The sequence below is a fragment of the Artemia franciscana genome, chromosome 8, assembly GCF_032884065.1.
Source record: "Artemia franciscana chromosome 8, ASM3288406v1, whole genome shotgun sequence".
Classification (NCBI taxonomy): domain Eukaryota; kingdom Metazoa; phylum Arthropoda; class Branchiopoda; order Anostraca; family Artemiidae; genus Artemia; species Artemia franciscana.
In genome coordinates this window covers 31,076,012-31,092,798 of record NC_088870.1, presented here as the reverse complement: position 1 = coordinate 31,092,798, position 16,787 = coordinate 31,076,012, and the positions used below count along the sequence as shown (strand labels likewise).

Genomic DNA, 16,787 nt, shown 5'->3' with positions numbered 1-16,787 from the left:
CCAAATCATTATTCTGAGACTGTCTTTAATCCTATTGAAGAAGTAGGCTAGGGTAGACTATTCAGAGTCTATTCCAAAGGATGGTAATTTTATCCAGTAAAATTCTAGTTGATTGACTTCTTGCTATCACTGAAATGGGTTAGGTTAGGAAAATGAAACTTTCAGGGATGTTTGTACAGGCTAAAGTATGTCCTGGGAAGGTATTTCAAAGTACACATCTCTACTCATTCTTGCTCTAGAGGGCCTTGATCTTTGATGACCTTCAAAAATATTTATAGCAGAAGTTACATGTTTCCCATTGATTCTGCCAATCTATCCCTCAACCTTTAACTCCCTGTTAATTGAAGCAACTGTAAACAAAGCAAGAATGGGGGAAAAGGTAACAGGTGACAGAATACATTGGAACTACATAATTTGGCTATATTTGCACATTAGGCAGGTTGGAGGTAAATTATAGTATAGAGATGTATGCTTTTCCCTTTGGTATGTAGGCTAAGTAGAGGGTCACTTGTACCTGATGCCGTCCGTGTTGTTTTTAGTTGGATTGGAAACATCCAAAGAAAGTTTCCTTTGAAAAGGAAAGGTGAGAATGCCCAAAAGTGAGATTGAATTTGTCAAACCTTGGAGGTTTGCCCCTTCAGTCTGTTTAAAGGAAAATGGATTCATAATTGAAGCTTTGTTCATTTCAATCTTAAGGGTGACCTATATTTGTGACAATTCATTAAATGGTTGCAAAGGGGTACTTTTGTTTATTCATTTGTCTTCTTTATTTTCTAACAGTTTTTTTAATCTTTAAATTGATATCCATTTCTTACAAATTTTTATTGATACCAGAGGTTCATTTGCAAGTTTTAACCTACTTTGTAATCCCTGGTCTCACAATTACATTTAAATTTACTGAAGCTAGGAAACATAGAGCTACTATCTATTTAAAGAAAATCAATGGATATAAGTAGGTTTTATTGTATTTAAGCCCTAGGGCCATGACAATTAAAGACAAATTAAAGAAGATTAACTTTAATATACTGGACATTAAATAAGCATGATAGTCACAAAGAAAAACAAATAACAAAATTATACTTCTGTGTTCAGTTGCAAACCTGAGCAACAGTCATAATTTTTTTAATCTTGCAGAACATTGACCCCAATTATATTCACAAGCTATCTCTCATGACCCACACTCTTGTCTATAGGGGAGACCAGGGCGCCTTCGGTCACGGGGTGCCTCCGGTCACCCCCAATAACTCATTTTGAGTTTACGTATTTTTATGCTAGATGGCACTGGGGAGGTTGTTTATCCAAGGCGGATGTCCGAAGAAAATTTCCCTCAGTTAGCTTCAGCCAGTTTAGCTGGAGAGAGTTTCGTACCATTTTTTTTTGCGAAAAGTAAGTTTCTCTACTTCTGTTTGAACCTAGCCTTCCCCTTCTGTTTGGCATGGATTTCGATGATTAAATTTGTATACACATAGAAATGATAGGACTAGAAGATAGTGGTATTTCTAAGGAGAAATCTTTCTCTGTTTTCGGGTCAGAAAATAAGTTTGACAAAATGGCGGCTGGGGCACCTTCGGTCAGTCCACGACGGGGCACCTTCGGTCGCTGACCGGAGGCACCCCAACCTGATGAATAACGTAACCTTACCAGTTTTAAGTTAAAGATAGGTCTCTCTACAATTCAATTGTGGTTAACATTGATGCTCCCAGCATGGAACTAAAGTAAGGTGTACCAAAAGAGTTTGTTACTTTCAGAACGAGAGAAGGGCAGTGATATTCCGCTGCATCAGCGAGTGTGTCCAAAAGAAATGAAGCCTGTAAATGACGCGCTCGGGCCACAGTGCATTTTCTTTGATGCTTGTTGGGTCGTGCTATTACGTTCCACGAACTTATTACGCCGGAAATAAGTTCGTTTGTGTCTTCTCTTTTACTGTAGGTCATTTTTACACTGCCAAATTCGGTAAGTCTTAATTTCATTGTTTCTTCCAGATCATTGGTTATGGTTCGGAACAGAGTTCCAAAACGCCCGAAGGGTGTGTCAGATGAGGCTATGAACATTGCTGTTTCCATAGTTTTGATGGACAAAGCTTCAATTAGTAGTACTGCAACAGCTTTCGGAATACCGAAATCAACCCTTATCGACAACGTTCGCCGAGCAAAAGAACTACGCGAGCAAGAGCAAGGGGGCATACCAGTGCCTATTCAAGCTGGGGTCTCTAATTCTGGAACCTCTAGTGGTGGCACATTCAATAGTGCTTTTCTTCCGACAAGAAAAGAGAGACTGTCAACTGCAAAAGTTTTCACGGCCAATGAAGAGGGCCAGCTTGCTGTTTATTTGAAACATTGTTCGAAAGTCCATTATGGTATGACCCTGATGCAAACACGAAAGTTTGCATATGATTATGCAAAAAGACTAGATAAGAAAGTTCCTCACAACTGGGAAGAAGCACAGATGGCTGGGCCAGACTGGATGAAGGGCTTTATGATAAGGCAAGGTGATTTGTCTCTCAGAAAGCCAGAGAAAACTAGCTTAGCTCGCAGCTCGAGCTTCAATCGTGCTAATGTTGACAGATTCCTTGACAACTTGGAGGCTGTCCTGCACAAATACAAATTCACAGGAGAAAGCATTTGGAACTGTGACGAAACGGGGGTCACAACTGTACTTGACAGCCCCAAGGTGATAGCACAAACCGGTACCAAGCAGGTTGGTCAGGTTACCACAGCTGAAAGGGGTGAACTTGTTACTGTTTGTTGCTTTGTCAATGCTATTGGTGGAACCGTGCCACCAGTCTTCGTATTCCCCAGAGCAAAGTTCAAGGATCATATGATGTTTGGGGCCCCTGCAGGAAGTCTCGGCCTAGCCCAAACAACTGGTTGGATGACTGCAACATTGTTTTACGAGGCGATACAGCATTTCAAGAAACAAGTTCGATGTTCCAAGGACAGCCCGGTCCTCTTATTGCTCGATAACCATGAGAGCCACATCGGTCTTGACGTTATCATGTACGCCCGTGCAAATGGCATTGTTTTACTATCCTTCCCACCCCACTGCAGTCATCGTCTTCAGCCTCTAGATATTACTATCTATGGACCACTGAAGTCTGCTTTGAAAAGAGTATTTCATGATTTGATGACTTCAAATCCGTTTCAGAGGATCCAGATCACCCATATTGCCCAGCTTGTAGGAAATGCTTATCCAAATGCACTGACCATGAACAACATCATTTCTGGGTTTTCGAAGCCTGGCATTTGGCCCTTCAACCGCAATGCTTTTTCTGATGAGGATTTTTATGCTGCGTCTGTCAGCGACCGTCCTAAGGCAGAGCTGTGCCCATCAGCAACAGAGAGAAACCCACCAGTATCGGATCTACTAGATCCTTGCCCGTCACCGTCAACTGCACCGGCAACACCAGCTGCAGAGATTCGTTACTCTAATGCTTTGACCCCCGAAGATGTCCGACCGTATCCAAAGGCATTGCTAAGGAAACAGAGCAATAGGGGCGGAAGGAAAAAGGGTGCATCGAGAGTTTTGACAGACACACCAGAGAAAGATAAAATTGAAACTGCTATGATGGCTAAGAAAGCAAAGCAAGATGAGAAAGATGCAAAAGCAAAAGCAAGATTGCTGAAAAAAATATGAAGAAGCCAACAAGTCAAACGAAAAGCAAGGGTCAGAAGAGGAAGCAGCAAACGTCTTTGTGCGATCAGTCGACTGATGAAGAATCTGTTGTTTCAGTTCATCTGGATGATGACACGGATGATAGTCTACATATCGGTGATAACGAGCTAACTGAGCCACTTGCACTGGGGACCCTTAGTATTGGCGACTATGTGTTGGTGGAGTTCGAAGGCAAGAACAGTTCACTGCACTGCGTTGGATTCGTCAAAGAAAAAGATAACAGTGAAGTTTTTGTAAGTTTCCTTCGCAGAAAGGACAGTGATTCTAGCAAGTTTTTTTTCCCACAAGTAGTGGATGAAAGCTATGTCAATTTGGCGGATGTTAAGATGAAATTGCCCATTCCTAGCAGAAGTGGGGGTACGGCACGTGTCGCAGAGATGATTGAGTTCAGCGACGTCGATTTTTCACTTTTTCCAAGTCTCCGCTGAAAAGTGAAGTCGCTGAACTCAACCATCTCTGCCTCTGTATCAAAAGTGATGTCGAAAATTTCCTTCCGACAGCAATAAATGATGTGATTTTGTTACTTTGGCTTATTTTTACTAACAATAAACGAAGACATAAGTAAGCTTTGTATATTTAGCCATCTAAAGACAGGATAACGGAGGTAATTCGTATAATTGCAAGGCTGACCGAAGGTGCCCCAAGCCCGACCGAAGGTGCCCCGGGTTGGGGGCACCTCCGGTCAAAATGGGGCTTCAGCGGGATCACTTTTTTCTTACAATCCGGTTGAGTTCTAAGAAAACTACAAAATAGATTTGGTAGATCAAACGTTGCTCTTCCCTGCGTTCAGCAAGATTTTTCAAAATAACGAACGTAAAATTCTTGGTGGCTGGTAATCGAAAAAGTGACCGAAGGCGCCCCGGTCTCCCCTACATCCACATTTCAGGGAAATAGAAGGACCATCATACTGGTATTCTTCATTTTTACTTATATTTAATGGGTTTGAAAGAAAGTTTCTATGGCTAAGTCAGTAAGCCAGTAAAGGACCTGGTGGTCCTTTAGCCAGGTAGTGCAATAGGAAGTTAGGGACCAGCCAGCCTATGCTCTTGCATGCCCTTCCTTCTTACCGTCCCTAGATTTCCATCTGTACTCATTTAAAGTTAGGCCAATTCCAGCTGAGGTTAGTCATACCACCAACCCCTATCCAAAACAAAATAAACTGACAATGCCAGGAATTAAACCTGTACCCCTTGAACAAAGCATTCCAGCCCAGAGTGCCTACCACTTAGCAAGGAACACAAATTTGACCAGAGAACAATAATTATTTTAAAAAAAGTAGAATATTGAAAAAAAACTTGCTATAGTTGTCCCACTACTATCCTGTAAATGCTATAGGCCCATTTTATTTAGACAAATCAATTTAAGACAGGTATCAACAAAACTCCATCAGGGATTGTATATGCTTAAGATACAATCAAGCTATTTGAATGCTTAGTTATGTGATATTCCAGTCTTCAAATAATAAAAAAGAGAAAAAGTATATGATCTATTTATTTTTCACCAGCTCATTTGAGCAAAATCATTTGTGACAGCCAAATGCCCATGGTTGGCTTAGAACCTCTCTAAATGCTCTGAAACAGAAGGAATAAAATAATTATACTAATCAGCATTAAACTGTCCCTTAAATTTAAACACGTGCATTTAATTCGAAAATGACGCTACTGCTAGCCAGCTTACTGTGCCGTTCCCACTGGCTCTACCGCAGTTAGAAATGGGCAGTTACCGCGCAGTTACTGCAGTTCTGACGTAGTTCCAGTAAGCAAAGTCTTCAATGGCTCTGGGGGTGCAGCCAGTTGAGGAAGTTTAACTTCCTGTTTTCACGTTGCTCATGTGATTCCTCGGCACGCTTTCTGTTCTTACTTTCTCTATCAGCCCCAAGCCTGTTTTCTTGCTGTCCTTGTGATTCCTCGGCACGCTTTCTTGTCTCACTTTTTCTATCAGCAGCAAATTCTTGGCATAGACTCTTTGAGCAGCTTCCTCGGCTAATGCCATTCTAGGTTCTTCAGTCATTTTACTATTAAACATATTTCCGTCCACGATATTCTTACAATTAAAAATTTGTCTTTGAACGAATCTCTTAAATACCTTTAATGACGTCATCGTCATAACAAACATGACGACAACTAACTTCATGACGACATGACGACATGACGTCACTCGACAGATATAACACACATACAACTTATTTATATATATATATAGAAGATATATATATATATATATATATATATATATATATATATATATATATATATATATATATATATATATATATATATATATATATATATATATATATATATATATATATATATATATATATACACACACACACACACACACTTACAGCTAAATATATAAAAACTAGCTGTTGGGGTGGCGCTTCGCGCCCCCCCCCCCTTATTTTAGCTTATTTTTCAGTTTTTTCCTTTTTTTTAGTTTTTTTTTATTTTTATTTTTTTTAGTTTTTTACCTTTTTTTAGTTTTTTTAGTTTTTTTAGTTTTTTAGCTTTTTTACTTTTTTTATTAGTTTTTAGTTTTTTTTTTGTAGTTTTTGCCTTTTTTTAGTTTTTTCAGTTTTTTTTTTAGTTTTTTATTGGTTTTTACCTTTATAGTTTTTTTAGTTTTTTAGCTTTTTTATTTTTTTTATTAGTTTTTAGTTTTTTTTGTAGTTTTTGCCTTTTTTTAGTTTTTTCAGTTTTGACGTCACCAGATCCAGTTTTTCAGGTGACGTCACCTGACACATCCATCCATCCATCCACAGACAACTTATTTTTATATATATAGATAGATGTTAATTTTTTTTTTACTTATGTCCTGGTCGTCATTTATACTCCCTGTGTCCCGGTGCTTTGTTGATTGCTAATCGAACATTCCTTTTGTCCTGGTCGCTTTCTCTTTGAGTGTCGTCATTTATTTTTTTATTTTTTAGTTCTTTTAGTTTTTACCTTTTTTAGTTTTTTTTAGTTTTTTAGATGAAAATTTTTTTTAGTTTTTTCCTTTTTTTCTTTTTAGTTTTTTATTGGTTTTTACCTTTATGTTAGCTTATTTTTCAGTTTTTTCCTTTTTTTTTAGTTTTTTTTTATTTTTTATTTTTTTTAGTTTTTTACCTTTTTTTAGTTTTTTTAGTTTTTTTAGTTTTTTTAGTTTTTTAGCTTTTTTACTTTTTTTATTAGTTTTTAGTTTTTTTGTAGTTTTTGCCTTTTTTTAGTTTTTTCAGTTTTTTTTTTAGTTTTTTATTGGTTTTTACCTTTATTTTAGCTAATTTTTCAGTTTTTTCCTTTTTTTTAGTTTTTTTTAGTTTTTAGTTTTTTTAGTTTTTTACCTTTTTTTAGTTTTTTTAGTTTTTTTAGTTTTTTAGCTTTTTTATTTTTTTTATTAGTTTTTAGTTTTTTTTGTAGTTTTTGCCTTTTTTTTAGTTTTTTTAGTTTTTTAGCTTTTTTATTAGTTTTTAGTTTTTTTTGTAGTTTTTGCTTTTTTTTAGTTTGACAACTTATTTTTATATATATAGATAGTTTTTTTTTTTACTTATGTCCTGGTCGTCATTTATACTCCCTGTGTCCCGGTGCTTTGTTGATTGCTAATCGAACATTCCTTTTGTCCTGGTCGCTTTCTCTTTGAGTGTCGTCATTTATTAGTTTTTTCCTTTTTTTCTTTTAGTTTTTTATTGGTTTTTACCTTTATTTTAGCTTATTTTTCAGTTTTTTCCTTTTTTTTAGTTTTTTTTTATTTTTATTTTTTTTAGTTTTTTACCTTTTTTTAGTTTTTTTAGTTTTTTAGCTTTTTTACTTTTTTTATTAGTTTTTAGTTTTTTTTTTGTAGTTTTTGCCTTTTTTTAGTTTTTTCAGTTTTTTTTTTAGTTTTTTATTGGTTTTTACCTTTATAGTTTTTTTAGTTTTTTAGCTTTTTTATTTTTTTTATTAGTTTTTAGTTTTTTTTGTGGTTTTTGCCTTTTTTTAGTTTTTTCAGTTTTGACGTCACCAGATCCAGTTTTTCAGGTGACGTCACCTGACACATCCATCCATCCATCCACAGACAACTTATTTTTATATATATAGATATATATATATATATATATATATATATATATATATGTTTTTAACTACGTAAAACTTGCGAATATACAACATTCTTTGCTGTCCCATTGTCTGTGCATATAAATAGATTGTCAGGTTTACCGACTCTTGAACATGCAACATATAATGGTCCATGGGAAAACAATCCGTATTCAGATCTATACCTCATGATTCTAATGATTGCCCTTGAGCTTTGTTGATGGTGATTGCTAATCGACCATTCCCTGAGTCGCCATCGTCATTTATATATCCCCCTGTGCACCCCGGCGTCCCCTTTGTAGTTATGTCCCTGTGTCCCGGTCGTCATTTATATTCCCTGTGTCCCGGTCGTCATTTGTGTACCGGTGTTCCAGTCTGTGATTTCTCTTTGAGTGTCCCGGGCGTCATTTATATTCCTTGTGTCCCGGTGTCCCGGTCGTCATTTATATCCCCCTGTGCCCCCCGGCGTCCCCATTGTAGTTGTGTCCCTTTGTCCCGGTCGTCATTTATATTCCCTGTGTCCCGGTCGTCATTTGTATCCCGGTGTCCCGGTCTGTATATACATTCGTTTTTTAGTTTTGTTTTTCTCCTTTATTTTTTTCCTTTTTTCTTTTTTTTCTTTTTTAGTTTATTTAGATTTTTAGATTTTTTAGTTTTTTTATTAGTTTTTAGTTTTTTTGTAGTTTTTACCATTTTTTAGTTTTTTTAGTTTTTTTTTTTACTTATGTCCTGGTCGTCATTTATACTCCCTATGTCCCGGTCGTCATTTGTGTCTCGGTGCTTTGTTGATTGCTAATTTATATTATATTTATATTTATATTTTTTATATTTATTAATATTTTTTTAGTTTTCTTTTTCTCTTATTTTTCAGTTTTTTCCTTTTTTTTAGTTTTATTTTTTTTAGTTTTTAGTTTTTTTTGTTTTTTACCTTTTTTTAGTTTTTTTAGCTTTTTTTAGTTTTTTAGCTTTTTTAGTTTTTTTATTAGTTTTTAGTTTTTTTTTAGTTTTTGCCTTTTTTTAGTTTTTTCAGTTTTTTTAGTTTTTAGTTTTTTACCTTTTTTTAGTTTTTTTTAGTTTTTTAGCTTTTTTATTTTTTTTTCTTTTTAGTTTTTTTTTGTAGTTTTTACCTTTTTTAGTTTTTTTCTTCTTTTGTATTAGTGTGAAATAATTCAGACGTCATAGTCGGACAAACACGACGTCACTCGACAGACAGACAGACAGACATAACCCACAAACAACTTATTTTTATATATATTTATTCATATTTTTTTTGTTTTCTTTTTCTCGTTTTTTAGCTTTTTTAGTTTTTTTATTAGTTTTTATTTTTTTTTTGTAGTTTTTGCCTTTTTTTATTTTTTCAGTTTTTTTTTAGTTATTAGATTTTTACCTTTTTTTAGTTTTTTTTAGTTTTTTAGCTTTTTTAGTTTTTTTTTCTTTTTAGTTTTTTTTGTAGTTTTTACCTTTTTTAGTTTTTTTCTTCTTTTGTATTAGTGTGAAATAATTCAGACGTCATATGCGAACAAACATGACGTCACCTGATCCACAGATCCACACACAGACAACTTATTTTTATATAGATAGATAAGTTGTCTGTCTGTCTGTCGAGTGACGTCATGTTTGTCCGCATATGACGTCTGAATTATTCATCGTATACCAATTCAAAAACGAAAGTATTCAAGCCGATGTAGCTGATTTGGTCCATCATCGGCTTGACATATAATGGTCCATGGGAAAACAATCCGTATTCAGATCTATACCTCATGATTCTAATGATTGCCCTTGAGCTTTATTGATGGTTATTGCTAATCGACCATTCCCTGTGTCGCCATCGTCATTTATATATCCCCCGGTGCCCTTCGGCGTCCCCTTTGTAGTTTTGTCCCTGTGTCCCGGTCGTCATTTATATTCCCTGTGTCCCGGTCGTCATTTGTGTCCCGGTGTCCCAGTCTGTGATTTCTCTTTGAGTGTCCCGGGCGTCATTTATATTCCTTGTGTCCCGGTGTCCCGGCCGTCATTTATATCCCCCTGTGGCCCCCGGCGTCCCCATTGTAGTTGTTTCCCTGTGTCCCGGTCGTCATTTATATTCCCTGTGTCCCGGTCGTCATTTGTATCCCGGTGTCCTGGTCTGTATATACATTCGTTTTTTAGTTTTGTTTTTCTCTTTTATTTTTCATTTTTTTTTCCTGTTTTATTTTTTTCTTTTTTAGTTTTTTTTTCTTTTTAGTTTTTTTGTAGTTTTTACCTTTTTTTTAGTTTTTGTAGTTTTTTTTACTTATGTCCTGGTCGTCATTTATACAAAAAAAAACTAAAAAGAAAAATGGAAAAAAACAAAAAATTTATTTCAAAACTAAAAAAGAAAAAAAGTTAAAAAAGGAAAAAAACTAAAAATCAAGGAGAAAAAGAAAACTAAAAAATAAAAAAAAAATAAAAAAAATACTAAGTAAGGTAAAAACTACAAAAAAACTAAAAAGAACAAAGAAAAAACACTAAAACAGCTAAAAAAGGTAAAAACCAAAAAAAAAAATGAAAATGAAAAAAAGGAAAAAAATAAAAAATTTATTTCATCATATTCCAATTCAAAAACGAATGTATATACAGAACGGGACACCGGGACGCAAATGACGACTGGGACACCGGGACACAGGGAATATAAATGACAACCGGGACACTCAAAGAGAAATTACAGACTGGGACACCGGGACACAAATGACGACCGAAACACAGGGAATATAAATGACCGGGACACAGGGAAACAACTACAACGGGGACACAGAGAATGTTCGATTAGCAATCACCATCAACAAAATTCAAGGGTAATCATTAGAATCATGAGGTATAGATCTGAATACGGATTGTTTTTCCCATGGACAATTATATGTTGCATGTTCAAGAGTCGGTAAGCCTGACAATCTATTCATATGCACAGACAATGGTACAGCGAAGAATGTTGTATATTCGCAAGTTTTATGTAGTTAAAATTTATATATATATATATATATATATATATATATATATATATATATATATATATATATTATATATATATATATATATATATATATATATATATATATATATATATATATATATATATATATATATATATATATATATATATATATATATATATATATATATATATATATATATATATATATATATATATATATATATATATTATATATATATATATATATATATATATATATATATATATATATACTAGCTGTTGGGGTGGCGCTTCGCGCCACCCCAACACCTAGTTGGTGGGGGCGCTTCGCGCCCCCCCCAAGCCCCCCCGCGCGCGTAAGTCGTTACGCGCCATAATAGTTACGCGCCATTGTAGTTGTGTCCCTATGTCCCACCTGTGAATATAGATATATATATATATATGGTTTTAACTACGTAAAACTTGCGAATATACAACATTCTTTGCTGTCCCATTGTCTTTGCATATAAATAGATTGTCAGGTTATCCCCCTGTTTCCCCCGGTGTCCCCGTTGTAGTTGTGTCCCTGTGTCCCGGTCGTCATTTATATTCCCTGTGTCCCGGGTCCCGGTCATCATTTGTATCCCGGTGTCCCGGTCTGTATATACATTCGTTTTTTAGTTTTGTTTTTCTCCTTTATTTTTTTCCTTTTTTTTTCTTTTTTAGCTTATTTAGATTTTTAGATTTTTTAGTTTGTTTTATTAGTTTTTAGTTTTTATTTCTTTTTAGTTTTTTTGTCCCGGTCGTCATTTATATCCCCCTGTTTCCCCCGGTGTCCCCGTTGTAGTTGTGTCCCTGTGTCCCGGTCGTTATTTATATTCCCTGTGTCCCGGTCGTCATTTGTATCCCGGTGTACCGGTCTGTATATACATTCGTTTTTTAGTTTTGTTTTTCTCCTTTATTTTTTTCCTTTTTTTTTCTTTTTTAGTTTATTTAGATTTTTAGATTTTTTAGTTTTTTTATTAGTTTTTAGTTTTTTTTTCTTTTTAGTTTTTTTGTAGTTTTTACCTTCTTTTTAGTTTTGTTAATTTTTTTTTTTACTTGTGTCCTGGTCGTCATTTATACTCCCTGTGTCCCGGTGCTTTGTTGATTGCTAATCGAACATTCCTTTTGTCCTGGTCGCTTTCTCTTTGAGTGTCGTCATTTATTTTTTTCTTTTTTAGTTCTTTTAGTTTTTACCTTTTTTAGTTTTTTTTTAGTTTTTAGTTTTTTTAGTTTTTTACCTTTTTTTAGTTTTTTTAGTTTTTTAGCTTTTTTATTTTTTTTATTAGTTTTTAGTTTTTTTGTAGTTTTTGCCTTTTTTTTTAGTTTTTTGTCCTGGTCGCTTTCTCTTTGAGTGTCGTCATTTATTAGTTTTTTCCTTTTTTTTTTTAGTTTTTTATTGGTTTTTACCTTTATTTTAGCTTATTTTTCAGTTTTTTCCTTTTTTTTAGTTTTTTTTTATTTTTTTAGTTTTTTACCTTTTTTTAGTTTTTTTAGTTTTTTTAGTTTTTTAGCTTTTTTACTTTTTTTATTAGTTTTTAGTTTTTTTTGTAGTTTTTGCCTTTTTTTAGTTTTTTCAGTTTTTTTTTTAGTTTTTTATTGGTTTTTACCTTTATAGTTTTTTTAGTTTTTTAGCTTTTTTATTTTTTTTATTAGTTTTTAGTTTTTTTTGTAGTTTTTGCCTTTTTTTAGTTTTTTCAGTTTTGACGTCACCTAATCCAGTTTTTTCAGGTGACGTCACCTGACACATCCATCCACACATCCATCCACACATCCATCCACAGACAACTTATTTTTATATATATAGATATATATATATATATATATATATATATATATATACATATATATGTATATATATATATTTATATATATATATATATATATATATATATATATATATATATATATATATATATATATATATATATATATATATATACTAGCTGTTTGGGTGGCGCTTCGCGCCACCCCAACACCTAGTTGGTGGGGGCGCTTCGTGCCCCCCCCCCCCCAAAGCCCCCGCGCGCGTAAGTCGTCACGCGCCATATTAGTTACGCGCCATTGTAGTTGTGTCCCTATGTTCCACCTGTGAATATAGATATATATTCACAGTTTCATGTATAGTATATATATACTAGCTGTTGGTGGGGCGCTTCGCCCCACCAACAACACCTAGTTGGTGGGGGCGCGATGTTTTTAACTACGTAAAACTTGCGAATATACAACATTCTTTGCTGTCCCATTGTCTGTGCATATAAATAGATTGTCAGGTTTACCGACTCTTGAATATGCAACATATAATGGTCCATGGGAAAACAATCCGTATTCAGATCTATACCTCATGATTCTAATGATTGCCCTTGAGCTTTGTTGATGGTGATTGCTAATCGACCATTCCCTGTGTCGCCATCGTCATTTATATATCCCCCTGTGCCCTTCGGCGTCCCCTTTGTAGTTTTGTCCCTGTGTCCCGGTCGTCATTTATATTCCCTGTGTCCCGGTCGTCATTTGTGTCCCGGTGTCCCAGTTTGTGATATCTCTTTGAGTGTCCCGGGCGTCATTTATATTCCTTGTGTCCCGGTGTCCCGGCCGTCATTTATATCCTCCTGTGCCCCCCGGCGTCCCCGTTGTAGTTGTGTCCCTGTGTCCCGGTCATCATTTATATTCCCTGTGTCCCGGTCGTCATTTGTATCCCGGTGTCCCGGTCTCTATATACATTCGTTTTTTAGTTTTGTTTTTCTCTTTTATTTTTCATTTTTTTTCCTTTTTTATTTTTTTCTTTTTTAGTTTTTTCAGTTCTTTAGCTTTTTTAGTTTTTGTATTAGTTCTTAGTTTTTTTCTTTTTAGTTTTTTTGTAGTTTTACCTTTTTTTAGTTTTTTTTAGTTTTTTTTTTTACTTATGTCCTGGTCGTCATTTATACTCCCTGTGTCCCGGTCGTCATTTGTGTCCCGGTGCTTTGTTGATGGTGATTGCTAATCGAACATTCCTTTTGTCCCGGTCGCTTTCTCTTTGAGTGTCGTCATTTATATTCCCTATGTGCCGGTGTCCCGGTCGTCATTTGTGTCCCGATGTCCCGGTCTGTAATTTCGTCAGTTGAAAACATGATGTCAGTCGAAACAGAAACATGACGTCACCTGACAGACAGACACATAGACAGACAACTTATATATATATATATATATATATATATATATATATATATATATATATATATATATATATATATATATATATATATATATATATATATATATATATCTATATATATAAAAATAAGTTGTCTGTCTGTGGATGTGTGGATGGATGTGTGGATGGATGTGTCAGGTGACGTCACCTGAAAAAACTGGATTAGGTGACGTCAAAACTGAAAAAACTAAAAAAAGGCAAAAACTACAAAAAAAACTAAAAACTAATAAAAAAAATAAAAAAGCTAAAAAACTAAAAAAAACTATAAAGGTAAAAACCAATAAAAAACTAAAAAAAAAACTGAAAAAACTAAAAAAAGGCAAAAACTACAAAAAAAAACTAAAAACTAATAAAAAAAGTAAAAAAGCTAAAAAACTAAAAAAACTAAAAAAAGGTAAAAAACTAAAAAAAATAAAAAATAAAAAAAAACTAAAAAAAAGGAAAAAAACTGAAAAATAAGCTAAAATAAAGGTAAAAACCAATAAAAAACTAAAAAAAAAAAGGAAAAAACTAATAAATGACGACACTCAAAGAGAAAGCGACCAGGACAAAAAACTAAAAAAAGGCAAAAACTACAAAAAAACTAAAAACTAATAAAAAAAATAAAAAAGCTAAAAAACTAAAAAAACTAAAAAAAGGTAAAAAACTAAAAAAACTAAAAACTAAAAAAAAACTAAAAAAGGTAAAAACTAAAAGAACTAAAAAAGAAAAAATAAATGACGACACTCAAAGAGAAAGCGACCAGGACAAAAGGAATGTTCGATTAGCAATCAACAAAGCACCGGGACACAGGGAGTATAAATGACGACCAGGACACAAGTAAAAAAAAAAATTAACAAAACTAAAAAGAAGGTAAAAACTACAAAAAAACTAAAAAGAAAAAAAAACTAAAAACTAATAAAAAAACTAAAAAATCTAAAATCTAAATAAACTAAAAAAGAAAAAAAAGGAAAAAAATAAAGGAGAAAAACAAAACTAAAAAACGAATGTATATACAGACCGGTACACCGGGATACAAATGACGACCGGGACACAGGGAATATAAATAACGACCGGGACACAGGGACACAACTACAACGGGGACACCGGGGGAAACAGGGGGATATAAATGACGACCGGGACAAAAAAACTAAAAAGAATTAAAAACTAAAAACTAATAAAAAAAACTAAAAAATCTAAAAATCTAAATAAGCTAAAAAAGAAAAAAAAAGGAAAAAATAAAGGAGAAAAACAAAACTAAAAAACGAATGTATATACAGACCGGGACACCGGGATACAAATGATGACCGGGACCCGGGACACAGGGAATATAAATGACGACCGGGACACAGGGACACAAACTACAACGGGGACACCGGGGGAAACAGGGGGATAACCTGACAATCTATTTATATGCAAAGACAATGGGACAGCAAAGAATGTTGTATATTCGCAAGTTTTACGTAGTTAAAACCATATATATATATATATATCTATATTCACAGGTGGGACATAGGGACACAACTACAATGGCGCGTAACTATTATGGCGCGTAACGACTTACGCGCGCGGGGGGGCTTGGGGGGGGGCGCGAAGCGCCCCCACCAACTAGGTGTTGGGGTGGCGCGAAGCGCCACCCCAACAGCTAGTATATATATATATATATATATATATATATATATATATATATGGTGGGGGCTTATATATGGGGGGCTTGGTGGGGCGATATACAACATTCTTCGCTGTCCCATTGCCTGTGCTTATAAATAGATTGTCAGGTTTACCGACTCTTGAACATGCAACATATAATTGTCCATGGGAAAAACAACCCGTATTCAGATCTATACCTCATTATTCTAATGATTGCCCTGAGCTTTGTTGATAATTTTTGTTAATCGAACATTCCCTGTGTCCCCGTCGTCATTTATATATCCCCCCTGTGCCCCCGGCGTCCCCGTTGTAGTTGTGTCCCTGTGTTCTGGTCGTCATTTATATTTCCTGTGTCCCGGTCGTAATTCGTGTCCCGGTGTCCCAGTTTGTAATTTCTCTTTGATTGTCCCGGTCGTCATTTATATTCCCTGTGTCCCGGTGTTCCGGTCGTCATTTGTGTCCGGGTGTCCCGGTTTGTAATTTCATCAGTCGACAAACATGACATCAGTCGACAAACAACTTCATGACGGAATAATGCTCAATCCTCATAATGACGTCAGTCGACAAACATGACGTCAGTCGACACACAAACATGACGTCAGTCGACAGACAGACAAACAACTTATATATATATATATATATATATATATATATATATATATATATATATATATATATATATATATATATATATAATATATATATATATATATATATATATATATATATATATATAATATATATATATATATATATATATATATATATATATATATATATATATATATATATATATATATATATATATATATATATATATATATATATATATATATATATATATATATATATATATATATATATAAATATGTTGTGTGTCTGTTGCCATTGTAGGCTCTTCAGTCATTTTACAATTAAACATTTTTCCGTCCACGAACTTCTTACAATTAAGAATTTGTCTAAGAACGATTTTCCGAAATACTTTTAATGACCTCATCGTCATAACGAACATGACGACAACTAACTTCATTACGACTTGACGACATGATGACATGACGTAACTCGAAAGTTGTGTGTCTGTTGCCCTTGTAGGTTTTTCAGTCATTTTACGATTAAATATTTTTCCGTCCACGATCTTCTTACAATTAAAAATTTGTCTTTGAACGATTTTCTTAAATACTTTTAATGACGTCATCGTCAAAACAAACATGACGACAACTAACTTCATGATAACATGACGACATGATGACATGACGTCACTCGACAGATA

At 34.0% G+C, this 16,787-nt stretch overlaps 1 long non-coding RNA gene across 1 annotated transcript in view; it reads left to right on the top strand.

The window, feature by feature from the left end:
- Positions 1-16,787, top strand: part of LOC136030285 (uncharacterized) — a 50,519-nt gene that overhangs the window by 27,464 nt on the left and 6,268 nt on the right. The gene's annotated exons all lie outside the window — the stretch shown is intronic.